This window comes from Nicotiana tabacum, chromosome 10 (assembly GCF_000715075.1).
Source record: "Nicotiana tabacum cultivar K326 chromosome 10, ASM71507v2, whole genome shotgun sequence".
Lineage (NCBI taxonomy): Eukaryota > Viridiplantae > Streptophyta > Magnoliopsida > Solanales > Solanaceae > Nicotiana > Nicotiana tabacum.
Window position 1 is genome coordinate 58013785 of NC_134089.1, and position 10026 is coordinate 58023810.

Genomic DNA, 10026 nt, shown 5'->3' on the forward strand with positions numbered 1-10026 from the left:
AAAGCGAGTAGAGGGTTATGAGTTTCCGGATGGTACGGAAGCATGGCGTGCTCATTTGAAATCTTTGACCGCAAATAAGATTGAATGGACATTTGGTTAGCTCTCAGTCAACGAATTAATCTATATGTCGGTTGAGGTGTGTTTTTTGCTGTTGATGGGTCTTCGAAGTATCCAGCCTTATGCTCCGCACAGAGTCCTACGTCAGTTAGGCCGATACCAGACCATCCCACACAATGAAGATTTGAGTCAGCAAGTCATTTAGTTAATGCCAAAAGCTGCCTTCCCAGAAGAAAAAGTGCGTCGGATTTGGCATCAGTGCAGATTCTTAGGGCCTAACACTCAAGTACGAGACCTATCCAGAGGATAGGTAGAGCCCAGTTATACTGCTTGGTATGGTAAAAGATCCCGAGTTCAACATGAGCCTGACAGGCCCGCAAAGAGACCCCATTTCCAGCAATTCACCGACGGAGCTCAAGTGCAAAGGGACTGGCTGACCAAAGAAAACGAGTACAGGGCTACCATAAGCAAATTGGAAAAGCAAGTCAGAGAACTTCAATTCGAGAATAGCTTGCAAGTCGCGGCGGATGAAGGAGAAAAGAAAAAGCTAGCCAAAGAAAATGAGGCCCTCCGAGCTCAAATTTAGAAAATGAAAGTAGCGGCAGAAAATCTAGCCCGAAACGACAGAGACAAAAAACTCATCGCTAACCTGAGGCAGAAAGTAAATGACTATAGTTTTGATTTGAACAAAGCAGAAAGTGAACTAGCCAATGCTCGAAAGAAATTGGCTAAAAACGCAGATGAACGAGTATGCCTGGTTAAGTAGTTGAGAGAAAGGTACGACGATGAGGTTGCAGGGTTAAAGAAAAGGGTCATCGCCACAGAAAACAAAATGATCAAACAGGCAAAAGACTTCAAAGTTGAAAGGGAACATTGTTATACAGCATTGGCGCAATTAGAAATAGATTTGCAACAACTTAAAGAGCAAAATCATGCGGCTGAGCAAACTTTGGAAGCCAGGGCCCAGCAGATTGGGTGTTTGTTACAAGAAAAAGGCGTCATAAGAGAGAGAATTAGAAACATCACTGACTACATCGTTATGAAGTGCCAGATCTGTGAGGATATAACTCGCACTACCTTCTTTGTAGCAGTAATGACATTTGTTAAACAGATAATGAACGACTTGGATCGACTTCAAAGGGAGCTTGCATATAGGCCCACAGCGAGACCGAATGATGTCCCGCGGGCACCAAGAGCATTGATGTATTCATGATTTTTCCGTTTGGGTCTGCATTTCCCTTTTGTTAGCATTTGTCAATCATATTGGGTTTGTATTTTCTTTCTGCTAGAGTCCGTCAAATTGTTTTCGAGTCTGTATTTTCTTCTGTTGGAGTATGATGTCTATTTTCGGAGTCTGTATTTCATATTTGCATCGAAATCTATTAGTCTTTTGGAATTTGTTAGTAATAGAAGCATTTGTTGTTTTTTTATTTTATTTTATGAAAACTGAAAATCCCAAAATGTTTTATTTCACACTTATCTCCAAGAACTACGCTTGGTCTGATTCATGCGGGGTCATGATACGTAGGCAATCTCCATAGGATTCGACCGTAACCAAATAAAAAAGAGAGAGAAAGAAAATAAGAGGAAAAACAAGAGAGTAAAGAAAAGAAAAAGAGAGGAAAAACAAGAAAGAAAAGAGAGAAAATAAGAAATCAAGAGAGAATAAAAAGAGAACAGAGGCAAGAGTGAAAGGAAGAAAACGAAAAGAAAAAAAAGAGAAGGGGGAAGTTTGCAATTAAAAGGTCGGGATGACGCATGCAACCGATCAAATACATAATAGAGTCGGTTAACTGTTTAGGTGCATTCACGCCCAATGTGCGGTTGCCAATCTGTTAAAGCCTAAATCGTTAACAAGGTTGTTGTTGATGTATTGAGTCCAGGCAAGTGGTTAGTTGATTGGCATTCTGGCAACTCACTCATACAACACCCGATCGAAAGACAGGCTGAATATGGCCAACTAGGAACCGGAAACAAGTATTGTCGACCCATCGAAAGAAGTGGAAGAATTGGACGTTAATGCAATGAGGGAAAAAATGTATAAGCTAAAGCAACAGATGGCTAAAATGTACCAAGCCTGGGCGAAGGGGCATCCACCACCGGTTTATCCCGCCAACCCTGCTTTTATCCCACCATCAGCCCAACCTCCGGAGCCTCCCACTATGAACTCATCTCTAGCCTTTCCCCTCAACCAACAATGCCATGGCGCCACTTCCCATACTTCTCAAGCTCCACCACCCAAACAAGTCCCCTACCCTCCCCCACCAATTACACTTGTTCTTGTGGCACCTCCACCTGCTACATTACACCGATCTTCTAGTGAACCCCTGTTCTAAACTCACGATAACCAGTACTATCCCCCTGAACCCACCTTCAAAGTTCTAGAACCATATCCTTACACCCCTCATCTTGATCTCCCAGCAGAGACCGAGAAACCACCCAAAAATCCCGAGCATGAAGAGATGATCAGAAAGGTCAAAATCTTAGAACAGTCATTCCGAGATATAAGGGGGTTGGGAGGTCAAGTAAGTGTGGCCTATAAAGATTTATGTCTGTTCCCAGATGTTCAGTTGCCAGCGGGGTTTAAAATGCCCAAGTTTGATATGTACGATGGGCATGGCGACCCAGTAGCACACTTAAGAGGATTTTGTAGCAAAATGAGAGGAGCAGGTGGACGAGATGAATTACTGATGGTATATTTCAGCAAAAGTTTAAGTGGATCGGCCTTAGAATGGTATACCAGACAAGATCACAACAGGTGGTACACATGGGACGATTTGGCCCAAGCCTTTGCCTGTCATTTTCAGTACAACCTTGAAATTATCCCAGACCATCTGTCGGTGACAAAGCTTGAGAAGAAGCCCGGTGAGAGCTTCAGGGAATATGGATTCCGTTGGAGAGAGCAAGCAGCGAGGGTTGACCCTCCGATGAAAGAAAGCGAGATGGTTGATTATTTCTTACAGGCTTTAGAACCCACTTATTTCGGTCACTTGGTGTCAGTAGTAGGTAAGTCCTTTAATGAAGTCGTAAAAATGGGAGGCATGGTTGAAGAGGGACTCAAGTCCAACAAGATCATGAGTTATTCAGCGATCAAAGTGACCACTCAGGTCATTCAAAACGGTACTGGGGGTGTGCTCGGGAAGAAGAAGAAGGAGGATGTTGCGACAATCGAGTTAGGAGCTTGGGTTGGATCCAGGAACCTTCCCCGTTACTACAACCAGTCACGACCACATCCCCAAACTTACCCCCACACTCCATATAACCCACCACAACACTATTACCCACCGCCAAATCCCCATTTTTCTGTCCATCACGCACAAACCTATACCCAACCTCCCGCTCACTCACAATGGCGTGCGACAGCTCAACAAAATCCATACCAAGCTCCACAAAATAACTATCCATCCCAAAAGCCTACAGAAATCCTCCTGGAACAGGTTTTCAACCCAATCAAGCCTTTAAGAATGAGAGGTTACAGAAGCAAAAGACCTTCACTCCTTTGGGAGAATCATATGCTAGTCTATTCCATCGACTGAGACAGTTAGGTATGCTGAATCCGATCGTGGCTAAATTGCTGAATCCCCTTCCCAGAAATCTTGACCGCTCGGTGAGTTGTGAGTATTGTTTAGGGACCCCGGGACATGACACAAAGAAATGCTGGAAATTGAAAACAACCATTCAAGAACTCATTGACACCAATCGGATTGAGGTCCAAGCTCCGGAGGCGCCCAATATCAATCAGAATCCCTTGCCAGCCCATCATGAAACAAATATGATTTAGATAGTGCGTGGGGATAGGAGCAATACTTATTTCTGAAACAGGACAGCACAACCCTGTTACGGCTCAACTTCATTTTTACTGTACCAACAACATGGTTGAGTAAGAGGCATGCATTCTGGGTTTGAGGTTAGCTGTGGATATGGGTGTCCAGGAAGTCTTGGTCTTGGATGACTCGGACCTACTAGTGCACCAAATTCAAGGAGAATGGAAAACACGGGATTTGAAACTCATACCGTACAGACAATGTTTGCATGATCTTTGTCAACGGTTTCAGTCAATAGAGTTTACGCATATCCCAAGAATACGTAATGAAGTCGCTGATGCTTTGGCTACTCTTGCGTCAATGTTACATTATCCAGATAAGGCTTATGTGGACCCTTTGCAGATTCAGGTCCGTGATCAGCATGCTTACTGTAATATGGTGGAAGAAGAACTTGATGGGGAACCATGGTTCCTTGATATCAAAGAATACATCAGGATAGGGGTGTATCCGGTACATGCCACAAGTGATCAGAAAAGAACAATTCGACGATTGACAAGTGGATTTTTCTTCAGTGGAGAGGTATTGAACAAAATGACTCCAGATCTGGGATTGCTAAGATGCATAGATGCTAGACAGGCCACAACTATCATGACTGAGGTACACTCCGGAGTTTGTGGACCGTATATGAATGGGTACGTTCTGGCAAAGAAGATTCTCCGAGCAGGTTATTACTGGCTCACTATGGAGCGAGATTGCATCAGTTTTGTGCGCAAGTGTCATCAGTGCCAGATGCACGGAGATTTGATTCATTCCCCACCATCTGAACTGCATACAATGTCGGCACCATGGCCCTTTGTTGCTTGGGGCATGCATGTCATTGGGCCAATCGAGCCAGCAGCATCAAACAGACACAGGTTTATTCTGGTAGCCATTGATTATTTCACCAAGTGGGTTGAAGCGAAAACTTTCAAATCTGTGACCAAGAAAGCAGTGGTCGATTTTGTGCATTCAAATATCATCTATCGGTTTGGGATTTCGAAGGTAATCATCACGGACAATGGTGCTAATCTCAACAGTCATCTGATGACATAGACATGTCAGTAGTTTAAGATTATACATCGCAATTCCACCTCATATCGCCCTAAGGCGAATGGAGCAGTCGAGGCAGCCAACAAGAATATAAAGAAGATACTTCAAAAAATGGTGGAAGGTTCTAGGCAGTGGCATGAAAAGCTGCTGGTTGCATTGCTGGGCACACTACTGTCCGTACTTCAATAAGGGCCACGCCTTATTTGTTGGTGTATGGCACGGAGGTAGTAATACCCGCAGAAATTGAAATCCCATCCCTTTGGATTGTCGCTGAGGCAGAAATTGATGACGTTGAATGGGTCAAAACTCGCTTGGAGCAATTAAGTCTGATTGATAAAAAGAGATTGGCAGCAGTGTGTCACGGCCAATTGTACCAACAGAGAATGGCGAGGGCATATAACAAGAAGGTACATCCACGGAAGTTTGAAGTGGGTCAATTAGTGTTGAGACGTATCTTGCCTCATCAGGCTGAAGCAAAAGGAAAGTTCGCCTCAAACTGGCAGGGGCCATTTGTTGTAACCAGAGTGTTGTCCAATGGCGCATTATATTTGACAGATGTAGAAGGAAAATGTGTAGAAATGGCTATCAATTCTGATGCAGTCAAGAGATACTATGTATGATTTCTTTCTTTAATTGTACTTGTTTGTATTTGACATATTTTGAAGATTGAAATGACGAAGGCGTTTTGTTCTGCTATCTAAACACTTTATCTCTCGTCGTCCCTTTTGAGCCTTATTTATTTTCTTTCTTACCCCTCTTTCGGAATCAGTAGCGAATATAAAAAACACAAGCGTGAAAGATAAGAAAAGGAAGAGAAAAAAAAGAGAGAGGAAAGAGAAAGAAAAGAATGAAAAAAAAGAATGAAAAAGAGAAAAAGAGAAAAGAAGAAGAAAAAAAATAAAGGAAAAGAGAGAGAAAAGCAAAAGAGAAAAAAAAAAGAAAGAGAAAAAGAAAAATCACAACAACAAAGTAATTTCTAGGACATGAACTATGTTCGACCTGATTCCTTTTAAGGACACGTAGGCAGTCTCACGGTTCGGTCTCATCAAACAAAAATCCAAAAGTCCCCATGCAAGAAACTGGGGCAGAAGTCGTGGTGTTGGTGAGAAACCTGATTCCGAAAGTTGTAATTCTAACCCATTTGAATTATTTTGAGCCTTTTATACCCTTTCTTTCTAACTCCATCCAAAAGCCACGTTACGGTCCAAGGAAAGACCTGCTGATCAGTATTCAAGAAATGCCAAGTCAAGCAGGTAAAAGTAATACATGTCAGGGGCAACACTCTGGTTCAAGCAAGGAAAAGAAATAAAATGAGAGAGTCTTATTGGTGAAAACCCTCACGGGCATCGTAAGGTGACGAGAGTTGAGAGAAATAAAAATGAGAGAGTCTTATTGGTGAAAACCCTCATGGGCACTGTAAGGCGAAAGTGAGTTGAGAGATGAACGAATGAAAGAGGTCTGCTGGTGAAAACCTTTCAAGGCACCGCAGGATGAACAAGGTCAATGTTTGGGTAAAGTAATCAAACCATGGAAATTCTGAGGCAACATAGTACGACGACTGAAAGTTGGTTGGTTGGACAGATTGGGCCGATTAATCCGAGGTACATGTCATGATCATTGGTACTAGCTGTTCCACTAAGATAAGTTTCTTTCTTTTTCCCCTTTGTAACAATCATCTGGTTTTGGATTCTTCTTATCCTTAACCCGCAAAGTCATTACATTTCATTTTCTTTTGGGTTTATTTGTCTAAGAAGTCAATATCAGTTTTGTTCAAAGCAAGTCAAAGCTCACTACCAACTTCCAAAATTGCAAAGCACATCGTGGTCGGAGCATACTAAGGATAACATGATGTAAGAGGGGGGTACAAGGAATCACCGGAAGTTTCATCGGTGGAATGGTTTGGTAGTGTCAGGGGAGACGCAAAGGTTCAGATAAAGGGTTCCAAGGTGTGAAACAACAGCATGGGTATAGAACACTCGGTTCGTCAAAGGTCATGGGATTTGAAAGTCAGTCAAAAAGTCAAAGAGGTTCAGGGCCAGCTCGGGGAAGCCAGTCAAAACAAAACAATACAGCGGGGAGACCTTCAGCAAAGAATGCCATCAACTAACCACCACATTACTGACGAATTTTTCTTTGATTAAACAGGGGCCAAAAATTTCATTTGTTTCAGAGAAACCCTCCGTGGAGAAAGGCAGTCACCAAACAGGTTTGATTTTTGATTTTCAGGGCCCTTCTGGAAAACGGGACCTAGTTCAAAAATAACGTAATCTAGCATAAATGCACCCCAAAGGAATATAAGTTGGTTTAGAAGTTTGCATGTTCGAAGATAGGATTTAATTTAAAATTTCCAGGACCCTCCTAAATAATGGGACTTAGCTTTAAGATTTCGATTAGATAACAACATTTAGCGTAATGTCTGCTGTATGATAGTATAATTCAGCCATGAAAGTTGTCACCCTTAAGATAAAATTTGACCTTTGATTTTCAGGACCCTCTTGGATAATGGGGAGTAGTTTAAAGATTCTCTTAGATAACAAGATTTAGCAGGAGTCACACCTTTAGAAGATATAACGTAGATTTAAAATTGTCATTTAATTAAGAGTTGTCAGGACCCCCCTGAATAATGGGACCTAGCTTTCAAATTCTTAGTAATACTTGGTAATATGATTTAGTTTTACACTCACATCTATGCCCAGCCACCAAACTGGGGCAGAAAATCTTCTTTGTTTTTCTCTGTTTTGTTTAAGTCAGGAGCCCGTCTGGAGAGCAGAGAATACTTTCAAATACAGAAGTCAGGAGCCCGCCTGGAGAGCAGAGAATACTTTCAAGCGCAACAGTCATGAGCCCGCCTGGAGAACAAGGGAATACAATTTAAGTTTTAGTTTTCAAATTCTTTGTTTTATCTATTTTGAAGTCAGGAGCCCGCCTAGAGAGTAGGGAATACATTTCAAGTTCAGCAATCAGGAACCCGCCTGGAGAGCAGGGAATACGTTTCAAGTCAGCAGTCAAGAGCCCGCCTGGAGAGCAGGGAATACTTTCAAATGTAGAAGTCAGGAGCCCGCCTAGAGAGTAGGGAATAATTTCAAGCGCAGCAGTCAGGAGCCCGCCTGGAGAACAAGGGAGTACAATTTAAGTTTTAGTTTTCAAAATCCTTTGTTTTATCTATGTTGAAGTCAGGAGCCCGCCTGGAGAGCAGGGAACGCATTCACGTTTCGAAGTCAGGAGCCCTCATGGATAGCATGGGAATACATTCACGTTTTGAAGTCAGGAACCCGCTTGGAGAGCATGGAAATACATATCAAGTTCAGCAGTCAGACACCCACCTGAAGAAGGGGAAACATCTCAGCTTACAATTCAAGGCGGCAACAAATGGATGTCACCGGGAAAATACAAGTCAACAAGGCAACAAGAACCGCGAGAAGCAAGTTTGAAGATATAGATAGGATCTCTTGTAAACTCATAGATCGTAGTCTAGTCTAGCTTCTTTTATTTTTGACATGGTGTAATAAGGGGATTCAGTAAGCAGTAGCAGCAGCAACAACAGTGAAATCACAGCTCCATGGTAGTCCCAGCTACCAGACATTCCTGAACTACACTGACCTGATTCCTTTTTAGCCAAGGATATGTAGGCAACCTCAGAAGCAGGGTGCGGTCAACTCTTTCAAAAATGCTTCCCATGGAGTATTCAAACGGGCAAAAATCGCTCGTGTCCACTCACTTATCTTTGCACGAAAACTCTCCGTGTTTCCGGGCAAAGAGGGGCAGATGTGAGCACGTGATTTTTGCCCTGCATGAATTACTCCCCATAAATTCAAAACAAAATAATTTCTTTCAGTGTTTGCAATTTTGGGGATTTTCGTGGCACTTTCTACTAATTATTTGCATTTTTGTTGGTGCATTTTAATTAGTGAAAAATACAAAAAATATGTCGCGGATCGCGGGTGCATTTCATGTGGCGTGATCCAAAGGCATGTTTTAGACGACGCTAAATCTTCCTTAAAAATGAATAAAAGCGGTTAAGGGTTAAAATTTGCACATAGGTTCATAATTGTTTAAAAGCAGATAATTTAGCTAAATATAACAGTTGAGCGACCGTGCTAGAACCACGGAGCCTGGGAAGGCCTAATACCTTCTCCCGGGTTAACAGAATTCCTTACTTGGATTTCTGGTTCGCGGACTGTTAAACAAAGTCATATTTTCCTTGATTCGGGATGCAACCGGTGACCTGGGACACCATAAATCTCCCAAGTGGTGACTTTGAATCTTTATAATAAATCCCGTTTTGATTGTCCTTTAATTGGAAAAACTCTTTTATACCCTCTTCCGGGGATGTAGTAAAAAAGGAAGTGTGACACTTATCAAAGAGCATAAGCTTTTAACAAGCAAAGAAAATTGTGGCTCGGTGAAAAACTTGGCGAGTATGGATCTCATCAGCACCACTATTGTGAAGCCACTTCTTGAGACATTGTACTGGTGTGGAAAGTAAAAGGAATGAAGCGCCACACCAGGTTGAAGTTAAGAGAGATGAGCGGTGGTATAAAGACTACATATCTTAGAATTTGGTGCCCTTCCCTTATTGATTCGGGCCAACAACAACAACAACAACAACAACTCAGTATAATCCCACTTAGTGGGGAAAAGCTTTGAAAAAGAGCCACGACATAACTGACAAAGTTGCTGCCGTATAACCTTGTGGTCACAGGTTCGAACCATAAAAATAGGAGGTTAGAAGAGGATGTAGAAAAGGAAAAGGGCTAAAGGTTGAAGAGAGAATGAGTGAAGTTTTGGTTCAAGTAATCCCTTATTTATAGGGAAATGACGACGAAAATGACGGCGCGTTCAATATTTTTGGGGAAACGGACCGGCGGTGCATTCAATGTTTCTGGGGAAACAAACCGACGGGATGTTTCGATCACTTCAAACGCTTACTTCACGAGCATAACGTCATCACGAGAGGCTCGAGAAAATCAAGGTCAAAGTCGTTTCATATCATTCTATTCCAAGAAACGCGGGGACTATCTGTATACGCTCAAAATCAGGGAAGGCCGATTTTAACACTTCTATGACGTTTCTAGCCCGGCCTCGGTGGACTCGAAGCACATTCTAAGGCTCTTCC